The 12,291-nt window shown below is 49.9% G+C and overlaps 1 protein-coding gene across 4 annotated transcripts in view; it reads right to left on the bottom strand.

The window, feature by feature from the left end:
- RNF122 (ring finger protein 122) overlaps nt 1-12,291 on the bottom strand; it is a 154,699-nt gene that overhangs the window by 66,757 nt on the left and 75,651 nt on the right. The window lies entirely within an intron of this gene.

Below are 12,291 nucleotides of genomic sequence, written 5' to 3'. Positions count from 1 at the left end.
CATAGTTTAAAACTAGGACAGTTGAAGTTTGACCTTAACACCCCCCCCAAGCTAATATTGATTAGATGGAAAAAGGCAAACCTGACCACATACAGTGATACCCCGTCTTATGAACATAATTGGTTCTGGGACGAGATTCGTAAGGTGAAATGTTCGTAAGACGAAACAATGTTTCCCATAGGAATCAATGGAAAAGTGAATAATGCGTGCAAGCCCATTAAGAAAATCCAAAACTTTAAGTTTCTTTAAAAAGCGGTGGGCGGACGAAGTGGAGGAGAACAGAGTGGGGACAGGCGAGCTGAGGAAGCGTTGGGAGAGGGGATTTCCCCCATCTCGCTGTCAAAATGTGTCCATGGGAGACTCAGCCATCCATCGCCCACTGCCCCCTCCTGCCAGAAGCCCACAAAGAGCCAAAGCTGGGTGTGGAGAAAAGCGAAACTTTCAGCTCCTGGATGGACCAGAGAGCCCTGCCGATTGCCCTCCCTCCCTCCGCCAACAGCGCCTGTCCCACCCTCTCCAAGAGCTGCACCGAAGCCGCCCGGGAACCACTGCTTCCAGGAGGGTTCCCCTCGCTAGCCTGCTCTAGATCTGCCGTTCAAGGCTTTGGTAACTTGGGAGGATCCCTGCCCAGCACACGCACGCTCTCCCAACACAACTTGCCCAGAGGATTTTTTTCCACCTCTCACGATCCCTCCAATGCCCCAACCTGAACTTTAGCTTGCGTGAGGAAGGGGGTTGGCTCCCCATACGGGAGCCACCCAAAGGCGAAATATGATTTGAAAAGCTCTGGTGCGCAAAAAGCTTGGGGAGAGCATGACTTGGTAATGTGGGGAGGAGGAGGAAGAGCCGGGCCGGGAGGAGGAGGAGTGGGAGGAAGGCAAGATCTGCTCCCAACACTCGTTGGGAACACGGAAACCAAGGGTTCTCAGCCAAGACTTCTGAAAGAGACCGAGCTTTATGCAATCTCTCTTGGGATTAAAGGAGCGGGCGCCCGTACACAAAAAGAGGCGCTAGAAACACACGCTCAGTATCGGAGCTTCTTTCCTGAGCCCGAGATATCTAGGAAGAGATTTGGAAGTGGGGGGTGGAGGTGCGTGCGTGTGTGAGAGAGAGAGAGAGAGAGAGAAAGAAAGGAGAAAGGTCCTTTCTCCTTGGAGGGAGGAGTCGACAGTCAGGATGGGTTGTACTCGCTCGTTAGAGGCGTGTCCGAGTCATAGAAGTATAAAAAGGCTGGAACCGCCCACAGACCCAGTTTTTCTGACTCGCTTCTAACAGAGACACCTCGTGGCAAGCACAACCTATTTTGTCTGTGACGCCTTATAAATAATCTCATTAGGTTGGTAATTCCAATTTATTCAGTTTAAAATTGGTCCTGAGGAAGCAGTAGGGTGCGGTGACCTCTTGGTACAGCTCTATCTGCTGGGTGGTAGGGCCCCAGGCCTTCCACACACCCCTGGCTCATTTTTTTTGTCTCCTTCTGCCGTTAGGGCTGCCTTGGAGCCACTCGCAGGCAAGCCATAAGCCTGGTGAGGGATTCTGACTGGTTACAGTCTGGTCCCCTTTGCCAACGTTTCCTCCCTAGTCAGAACGTGCGAGACCTCAGAGTGACCACTTTCCCCTGGGGCTGGCTACAGTCTTAGTGGTGATTTCATTTTATCTTGATTCCCTACCAGAGAGCTGGTTTCTGACTCCGTGTCAGATTTTCCAGGAAGCTTGGGAGAGAGTAAAAAAAAGGCCGATAGCTTGTGACGCAGGAGAAATTGTCTGTTTACTTAATTCCCAGGCCTCAGCTACGAGGCATTAATTGCTTCTCCTAGTAACTCAGGGAAGTTTTTTCAAGCCCCTGTTGAAACCTTTTTCGGGGGGGTTTTTTTGGGGGGATAAGTGAGCCCTCTTAGAGAGGTTTTTCCTTTCTCTCCCCCCCCTTAATTATCGGCTGGCTCAAATTCAAACAGTCCCAAGCAACTCCAGCTCTTTTGGCACCATCTGCTGGCTTAATTCTATAACGGTCTCAGTACATTCCCATATTCTGGAAAAGTTACTCAGACCAGGCTGTAAAGAAGGAGCAAATAGGGGCTAGGTTATTTTCTATATATTTAGATCTTCCTTGCAAGGGACATTTTCAACAATTTTTATTTATTCACCTTTGTTTTATTTGTCCCCTCACAGACCCCTGCAAGGGGACTTTGTCTTACTAACTTTTCCTCTACCTTTTATTCCCTTCTCCCTTTTTCTAGCTGTCTTGCCATGTCAGACCTAGCTAAAGCAGGAGGGAAAAGAACCAAAAAATCTATCAGGCCTCTACAGGTGGATTCTGATCTCATTTCCCCTATTCCAGAGAACAGGGACCCTACTCCTCAACCTTCGAAAGCAGAGAGGCGTAGGGATCTTACTCTACAACGCCTCCATGAGAAAGCAGCTAGGGCTCTTTCCCCTACTCCCAGAATTCCTAATCAGGCTCCAGCTACTATTACCCCTTCTGGGTCTGCTGGAACTCTGGCTGCCAGCGTTTGGGGCCCAGCTGGTTTGCCAAATCAAAATTTAAATCCAGACACTTCTAGACCCCCTGTTCCTCTTTCTCCTTCGATTCTCATTGTACCTCCAGTTCAACCTGGCCTCAACAGATACCTCAGGCGACGCCTCCTCCAGAAGCCCACCCTTCCTCTTCAACAACCTTTGATACATCAGCCATCCAGAGGTGGATTGATTCAGCAGTTCAACGCAGCATTGAATTTAAGCTTAGCTCTTTACCCACTACCATTCCTTCTAGACCAGTACCTGCGCCACCAGTGGCCCCTCTTTCCCTTGCTGCCTCTATCCTCAGACCTAACCAAGATTCTTGGTCTGATTCCTCGACTGAGGACTCGGATTCTTACGACAAGGATCCTCCAGAGGGGGGTCATGCCGGTCTGTCTGAGGACGAAGAAGCTTCTCCAGCATTACCTATATCAGCAGCCTTATTCCCAGCAGAGTTATTTTCTACCATTTTGTTGAAGGCTCGTTCAACTGCGGGGCTCACAGCTCCGCCCACTCAAGCCCAACCTTCTGCTTCCCAAGTGGAGACCATGTGGAATCCTTTCACGGAGGAGCAAGACATAATACCGGCCAGGCCACTCTTCGTAGAGACTATTACTAAACAATGCCTAAATCCGGCGGCAGGTCCAGCTCCTTCTAATCTAGAGAAGAGATTTTTTAATGTAGCTCCGGAGCTCGCCTCTTTCCTAGAGCCCCCCACTATAGACTTCTCAGTTCTTGCCCTGCATTCTTCAGAGAACCTGCCGGGAAAGGAGGAGGATCTTCTAAAGGGAGAAGACCGTAAAATTGATCAGCTCCTGCAGAAGAGTCATCAATCCGCTGCTTGGGCAATCAAAGGAGCTACAACCTCTTCCTTTTTTGCCAGGTCCATGCTCATCTATATCAGACAGTTGCAGGAACAGATTCCGGCTTCTGACATTTCAGCCCAACAAAGCCTGAACAAGATGTTTGCCACCTGTCAACTACTTGCGGACACTACTCTTTATACATCACGGTTTGCAGCCAAAACCATGGCCTCCTCAATAGCAGCCAGGAGGATGACCTGGCTGAAGAAGTGGCAAGTGGATATTAAACACAAGTGGCGTTTTGCTACAGCAGAATACAAGGGTAAGAACCTTTTCGGTGATGTCCTGGAGCCCTTCCTCATCGATTCTAAGGACAAAAAGAAGATCCTACCCTCAAGCCAGAAGAAATATTCTCAACGTCCATCTCCTTACTATCGTCGACCTTTTCGTCAGACTGATCAATCCTTCTCCTACTACAGAAGCTCAGCTCAACAGAGCTACAAACCTCACAATTTCCAGGACAAGAACTCTAGAGGTAGAGGAACCAAACGGCCCTTTCGCGGATCTGCAGGAAGCTGTCAGGGCCGAAGAGGTAGGTGGTGATATCCCCCACCCCGATCCCCTTTCAGTTCCCATCGGTGGTCGCCTTGCTAAGTTTGCCTCCCATTGGTCTGCTATTTCCTCAGATTCCTGGGTTCTCAATACAGTGGCAAGGGGTTTACATTTGGAGTTTCTTTCCCCTCCCCCCTCTTTCTTCATTGCCTGTTCTATTCCCAAAGATCCCTCTAAGAGGGCTCTAATGGACCAGGCCATACAGCACCTGTTAGACATTCGGGCCATTCAGCCCGTCCCCCCTGAATTTCAGGGCCAAGGTTTTTATTCTATTCTCTTCCTTGTCCCCAAATCCTCGGGGGGCTGGAGACCTATTCTGGATTTGAAACGCCTTAACCTGTATATAAAATATCACAAGTTTAAGATGCACTATCTTAAAACTATCTTAGCCTGCATCAGAAGGGGAGACTTCATGGCATCTCTGGACCTAACTGAAGCCTACTTACATATCCTCATAGCTAAGGAACACCGTAGGTTCCTTCGTTTCTCCTATGCCGGAAGGCATTTTCAGTACCGGGCCCTTCCTTTTGGTCTATCCTCAGCCCCCCGGGTTTTCACCAAGATTTTATCAGTTTTAGCTGCCCATCTTAGATCTATACCCATTCGTCTTCAATTCTATTTGGATGATGTCCTGGTATTAGCGAAGTCCTTTAGCCTAGCTCAGGACCACTTGAAGACCACTGTCGAGGTCCTTACAGCTCACAGTTTTTCTATTAATATTCAGAAAAGCCATCTCACCCCTGCTACCTCCATCCTTCATTTGGGTACAGTTATCAACTCCTCAGTGGGTCTAGTAAGTCTCTCCCCTGAACGGATAAGTAGCATTAGGGGGTTGGCGTCCCTAATCCAGGGCGACCCTTTCCCCACCCTCTCCTCCCTTTCTTCCTTGTTAGGGAAGATGGTTTCCTGTTTTTCCATTGTTCCCTGGGCTAGACTTCACTCTCAAGATCTCCAGTGGTTTTTACTTCCCTTCCAAAAGCTTGGACAGGCCCACTTGGCAAGACGAACCCATCTTCCTCCACAGGTCCAAAGATCCCTGACGTGGTGGAAGTCCGGAGCCATCGAGGACGGTACCCTGTTCCGATCCTCCCCCACCGTAACCATCACCACGGACGCCAGTCTGTCGGGATGGGGAGCTCATTGCGGCCAGCAGCAGGCTCAGGGCCTTTGGGACGCAAGCCAGTCTTCCTGCCCCATCAACTGGCTGGAGTTACACACAGTTTTCCTGGCCCTCAAGAGCTTCAGCCACCTGATTGCCGGACAGGACGTCCTCATCAGGACCGACAATATGGCCACCAAGGCACATATCAACCGTCAAGGGGGCACCAGGTCCAGGACTCTGATGCTAGAGGCCAAGAAGATCGGCCTCTGGGCAAAGAGACACTTGTCTTCTCTCTGATCGGAACACATATCGGGGACAGACAACATACAGGCGGATGCCCTCAGCCGGGCAACAGTAAAGCAAACGGGAGTGGAAATTAGATCCGAGAGTTTTTCAGCAAATCTCAATGAGGTTCGGCAAACCATTAATAGATCTGTTTGCTTCCCCTCTCAACACCCAACTTCCCCGCTTCTTCTCCCGCTTCCCGTCCCAGGGGGCGGAGAACTACAATGCCCTCCACTGTCCCTGGCCCAGGGGACTACTGTACGCCTTTCCTCCATTACCTATCCTTCCCCAAGTCATCCACAAGATATTGGAGGAGCAAGCGGAGGTAATATTGATAGCTCTCTTATGGCCCAGGCAACCCTGGTTTGTGGACTTAAAAATGTTGTCGGTGGTGGAGCCATGGCAAATACCAGTGAATCCTCAACTTGCTCTCCCAGGGGTCCCTCCTACACCCGGACCCAGGCATGTGCCGCTTGACCGCCTGGCTTTTGAGCGGAGCGTCCTGAGGAGTCAGGATTTTGACAACGATGTCATTGATTATATTCATAAGGCTCGCAAACCTTCCACGGAGCGTATTTACTCCTCAACCTGGAAAACCTTTTGCTCCTGGTGTGAGTCCCAAGGATTGTCTCCAATTCGCATTCCCCTCTCAAAGGTCCTTAAATTTCTAAAATACGGCCTAGATAAGGGTCTCTCTCCGAATACCATTAAGCGGCAAACTGCAGCTCTTTCCTCCATCATCGCTTGTGACACCTGGATATCCCTTGCTCATGTTCCTTTGGTGTCCAGATTCCTCAGGGGCGTTTCCAACTCGCACCACCCTGTGGTCCACCGTTTCCCCACTTGGGACCTCCCAAAGGTGTTGTATTCGTTAACAGAGCCTCCTTATGAGCCTCTACAAGAGGCTTCTCTACGATATCTCTCCTTCAAGGTATCTTTCCTAATTGCCATCACAACAGCCAGACGGATATCCGAGTTAGCAGCATTATCTGTCAGAGAGGACCTATGCCTTTTTCACCAAGACAAAGTAGTCCTCCGCCTTGACCCGTCCTTTCTCCCCAAAATCAATTCGATTTTCCACCGGAGTCAAGACATTATTCTACCAACCTTCTGCTCCCGATCTTCTCACCCTTCAGAACGCAGACGTGAGGAGAGCTCTTCGTGTTTACTTGAAAAGAACACGGCCCATCAGGCAATCTGAGGCCCTGTTTATTTTTTTCTCCCCTCAAAAGATCGGCCTTCTTCGTCCACCATTGGTCGATGGATCCGTGGGGCCATTGCCAAAGCCTATGACGTGGAGGGCGTCCAGAGGCCTCTAGGTATAACTGCACACTCCACTAGGAGTGCGGCTTCCTCGGCGGCCTGGGGGACTTATGCAAGGCAGCTACCTGGACCTCTCTCACTCCTTTTATCCGCCACTATAAGATCGATAAATTTGCCTCAGCACAGGCGGCCTTTGGGCGGAGGGTCCTACAACAAGTAGTGGAAGTTGCCCATCCCTCGGGACAATAACTTTGACATGTCCCATCCTGACTGTCGACTCCTCCCTCCAAGGAGAATGAGCGTTGACTCACCTGATACGCTCTTTCTCTTGGTAGAGGAGTCGACAGTCAGTTCCCTCCCCTTATCTACCTTTTTCTTCTTTCCTTGTTTTTTCCCCTCTTCAATGTAGAGCTGAAGAAGTTTCCTGTATATAGTTCAGGTTTTTTTTTTCTTGAATTAGTTGAATCTAGGAGTCTGAGTTGTGCTGCCACTCCGAGTCAATGTTATCAGTTACGTCATCAAAACTGGGTCTGTGGGCGGTTCCAGCCTTTTTATACTTCTATGACTCGGACACGCCTCTAACGAGCGAGTACAACCCATCCTGACTGTCGACTCCTCTACCAAGAGAAAGAGCGTATCAGGTGAGTCAACGTTCATTCTCAAGAGTCCAGAGATCTATAGGCTGATGCTTCTTTTATAAAAGAATCTCAGGGGGGGCGGGGCTGGCAATGAAAAGAATCCAGAGCCCTGGAATAAAAGTCAAGCCGGGCTGTTCAGAGGCTGTTCAGAGGCACAAAAGCACAATCCCTTCGCTAGAAACACACGCTCAGACGTTAGTTTTGGTAGGGGCAAATTGTTTATTCGGAAAGAGACTGGTTTCAGAGCTTTGAAAAAGTTACGATCTGAAATCGATTGTCCCGAAATGCTTGGATTGGTAAATCGCTTTTGCTGGTTCCTTTTAAGTCCTTTGTTGCTTGGCCAGAAATTGTAGACCAAAGAATAACAGAAGACCTCAGGCATGGACTTATGGTTGCAAGATTTCCTTTCTGGCCAGATGGCAAGTTGATCAGGTCCAAAAGTAGGGAAAGGAAAGGAAAGGAAAGGGAAGGGAAGGAAGTAAGGAAGTAAGGAAGTAAGGAAGTAAGGAAGTAAGGAAGTTACGAAATCTCCGGGGAGGGGGCTGGAGAGAAACACTCCCCACAAAACTTCCTCCCCTCCTTCTTTTTTATAGTGAAACCGGAATGGGGGAATATTATTGGACCGAACAGAAAAGCGGAGAAAAGAGGGTCATGAAGGGAGAACTTTCGCTTCTTCCACCGTCCGCTTGCCGAACATTCCCCTTTTGATGTAATTTAGCAGAGAAACATTGCTGTGTTTTGGCGAGCCTTCTTGAGCTGCCTCGTCCTTCCAGCTATGAGCATGCTGGGAACAGTAGTCCTCAGACTCAATCACCTGGCAGATGGCGGCGTGATCCCTTCGGTGGGAACTACATTGCCCATGAAACCAGTCCTGCAGTAACCATGTGGCTGTGCTGTTGAGCTCTCCCCCCCAATCAGGTTTTAAAAAAGACAACAGAGGGCAGTGTTCCCTCTAATTTTTTTTGGGGGGGCGGAAAAGTATAGTGTCTGAACGGCAGTCCCTTCGGGACTGGGCGGTACAGAAATAATAAATAAATAAACAAACAAACAAATAAAAAACCCACCCTGTTTTGCCTCAGAGAATTTCAAAATAAAATACTGTACTGTGTGTCTATAACAGTGAGCTCATAATAGGGCAACTCTATCAATATCAAAATGCCACTTAAATAGTTGAGCTAGTTTCAAACTAGATTTTGATTTTCTTTCTCTCTTCCTTACTCCCATTCTTTTTCTTTCTCTTTTCCTTCCTCTCTTTTTTCTACCTGTTTCTCTCTCTTCCTCTCTTCCTCTCTCTCTCCTTCCCTCTCAGTTGATGATGATTTTTAAGTGAGCGATTGCTCACTGCTCAGCTTAGAGGGAACTATGACAGAGGGTGGTGAAGGTGACTTCCCAGCTGAAGTGTCCCCCACACACACACACATTGGGCTCTGCAAAGCTTCTCTAAGTGCTGTAACTCCCCGTTGAAAAGCCCGCCCAATTTCCTCATCAGGTTTCCCCAATCCTGCTTCTAGTGAAGAGATTGGGCTTTTGTGCCGGTTTGACTTTTATTCCAGGGCTCTGGATTCTTTTCATTGCCAGCCCCCCCCCCTTGAGATTCTTTTATAAAAGAAGCATCAGTGTAGATCTCTGTGGACTCTGAGAAAGGACCCTTCTTCTTTCTCTCTCTCTCTCACACACGCACCTCCACCCCCCACCTTCAAATCTCTTCCTTGATATCTCGGGCTCAGGAAAGAAGCTCCGATACTGAGCGTGTGTTTTCTGTGTTTCCTCAGTATCGGAGCGTCTTTCCTGAGCCCGAGATATCAAGGAAGAGATTTGGAGGTGGGGGGTGGAGGTGCGTGTGTGTGTGTGTGTGTGCGAGAGAGAGAACGGCAGATCTAGAGGAGGCTAGCGAGGGGAACCCTCCTGGAAGCAGTGGCTCCCATGCGGCCTCGGTGCAGCTCTTGGAGAGGATGGGACAGGCGCTGTTGGCGGAGGGTGGGAGGGCGACCGGCAGGGTAGGGCAGGCGGGCGGGAAGGTGGCGTCTCCAGGCTCTCCGGTCCATCCAGGAGCTGAAAGTTTCGCCTTTCTCCACACCCAGCTTTGGCTGTTTGCGGGCTTCTGGCAGGAGGGGGCTGTGGGCGATGGATGGCTGGGTCTCCCACGGACACATTTTGACAGCGAGATGGGGGAAATCCCCTCGCCCGATGCTTCCTCGTCTCACTTCCAAGCGGAGGAAGCGAAGGGCAAAAGGGGAAAGTGGCAGCCAGATGGGGCGGCTGCAGAGAGCTCCTCTGACGCGCGGTTCTCTCTCCCCTCCAACACCTTTGACGTCACGGAGACCTCCTTCCTGGAGTCCATATTTTGGCTGGCCAGGAAGGATGTCTCCGTGACGTCAAAGCTCCGCCCCTGGAATTCCCTATTGGGATTCCCCACCTCAGTTGGAGCCTCCCGACCTGCCGAGGGAGCCACAGATCACAAAAACCAATCGGCGGCGGCGGGTTCATAAGGTGAAAAAAGTTCGTAAGAAGAGGCAAAAATTTTCTGAACCCCGGGTTCGTATCTCGGGTTGTTCGTAAGACGAGGGGTTCGTATCATGAGGTACCACTGTATTTCCTGTATCTTTCCATTTAATGTTCTGTGGTCCCAAAGCTCCAGAATGAGCTGGATGACAGCAGTTCTGTGTCATTCACCAGGCTCTTTTTAGACATTCTGGCAGCACATGACTGCGAAAGTTTAAAAATAAGCTTTCCATAAATAAAGAGCCAGGACATCTTCCACAGAGACAATAGGTCTAATTGCAGCCTTCTGAATAAGACCCTTTCCCCCAACTTCCTGTAGTTTCCTGCTAGATTTTTCCAGAAATACCAGTCCTCTGAAATGGCTGGCTATTCTTCTCAGGATTGGGCCACAATTATATCCTTGGAAAGATTTAAATGCTCAACTGCAGATTGATCTATCTATCTATCTATCTATCTATCTATCTATCTATCTATCTATCTATCTATCTATCTATCTATCTATCTATCTGATTGATGCCCCTCTCCGTAGACTCAGGGCAGCTCACAACAACAATAAAACAATTCATGACAAACCTAATAATTTAATAATAATTTAAAAAACATTAAAAAACCCATTATTAAAGCAGACATACATACCATACATAAATTGTATAGGCCCGGGGGAGATGTCTCAATTCCCCCATGCCTGACGGCAGGAGTTTACGAAAGGCAAGGAAGGTGGGGGCAGTTCTAATCTCTGGGGGGAGCTGGTTCCAGAGAGTTGGGGCAGCCACAGAGAAGGCTCTTCCCCTGGGACCCGCCAAATGACATTGTTTAGTCGACGGGACCCGGGTTCCCATGGGTTCCTCCCGTTTTTTCCCACCCTGTCCTGCACCTTCATCAAGAGGGGAGAAAGGTGCAGGACAGGGTGGGGAAAAACGGGAGGAACCCATGGAGATCAAGAGGGGAGAAAGGTGCAGGACAGGGTGGGAAAAAACGGGAGGAACCCATGGAGATCAAGAGGGGAGAAAGGTGCAGGACAGGGTGGGGAAAAACGGGAGGAACCCATGGAGCTCAAGAGGGGAGAAAGGTGCAGGACAGGGTGGGGAAAAATGGGAGGAACCCATGGAGATCAAGAGGGGAGAAAGGTGCAGGACAGGGTGGGGAAAAACGGGAGGAACCCATAGAGATCAAGAGGGGAGAAAAATGCAGGACAGGGTGGGAAAAAACAGGAGGAACCCATGGAGATCAAGAGGGGAGAAAAGTGCAGGACAGGGTGGGAAAAAATGGGAGGAACCCATGGAGATCAAGAGGGGAGAAAGGTGCAGGACAGGGTGGGGAAAAACGGGAGGAACCCATAGAGATCAAGAGGGGAGAAAAATGCAGGACAGGGTGGGAAAAAACAGGAGGAACCCATGGAGATCAAGAGGGGAGAAAGGTGCAGGACAGGGTGGGGAAAAACGGGAGGAACCCATGGAGATCAAGAGGGGAGAAAGGTGCAGGACAGGGTGGGGAAAAACGGGAGGAACCCATGGAGATCAAGAGGGGAGAAAGGTGCAGGACAGGGTGGGGAAAAACGGGAGGAACCCATAGAGATCAAGAGGGGAGAAAAATGCAGGACAGGGTGGGAAAAAACAGGAGGAACCCATGGAGATCAAGAGGGGAGAAAAGTGCAGGACAGGGTGGGGAAAAACGGGAGGAACCCATGGAGATCAAGAGGGGAGAAAGGTGCAGGACAGGGTGGGGAAAAATGGGAGGAACCCATAGAGATCAAGAGGGGAGAAAAATGCAGGACAGGGTGGGAAAAAACAGGAGGAACCCATGGAGATCAAGAGGGGAGAAAAGTGCAGGACAGGGTGGGAAAAAACGGGAGGAACCCATAGAGATCAAGAGGGGACAAAGGTGCAGGACAGAGTGGGAAAAAACGGGAGGAACCCATGGAGATCAAGAGGGGAGAAAGGTGCAGGACAGGGTGGGGAAAAACGGGAGGAACCCATGGAGATCAAGAGGGGAGAAAGGTGCAGGACAGGGTGGGGAAAAACGGGAGGAACCCATGGAGATCAAGAGGGGAGAAAGGTGCAGGACAGGGTGGGGAAAAACGGGAGGAACCCATAGAGATCAAGAGGGGAGAAAAATGCAGGACAGGGTGGGAAAAAACAGGAGGAACCCATGGAGATCAAGAGGGGAGAAAAGTGCAGGACAGGGTGGGAAAAAATGGGAGGAACCCATGGAGATCAAGAGGGGAGAAAGGTGCAGGACAGGGTGGGAAAAAATGGGAGGAACCCATGGAGATCAAGAGGGGAAAAAGGTGCAGGACAGGGTGGGGAAAAACAGGAGGAACCCATGGAGATCAAGAGGGGAGAAAGGTGCAGGACAGGGTGGGAAAAAACGGGAGGAACCCATGGAGATCAAGAGGGGAGAAAGGTGCAGGACAGGGTGGGAAAAATGGGAAGGACTCAAGTCTGGAGGTGGGGCATCCCAATGGCCGGCGGCAGGTTCGTAAGGTGAAAAAAGTTCGTAAGAAGAGGCAAAAAAATTCCGAACCCTGGGTTTGTATCTCGAAAAGTTCATATGACGAGGGGTTCGTATC

The sequence above is a fragment of the Erythrolamprus reginae genome, chromosome 12, assembly GCF_031021105.1.
Source record: "Erythrolamprus reginae isolate rEryReg1 chromosome 12, rEryReg1.hap1, whole genome shotgun sequence".
Taxonomy (NCBI): domain Eukaryota; kingdom Metazoa; phylum Chordata; class Lepidosauria; order Squamata; family Dipsadidae; genus Erythrolamprus; species Erythrolamprus reginae.
This window is presented reverse-complemented; position numbering and strand designations above follow the sequence as displayed.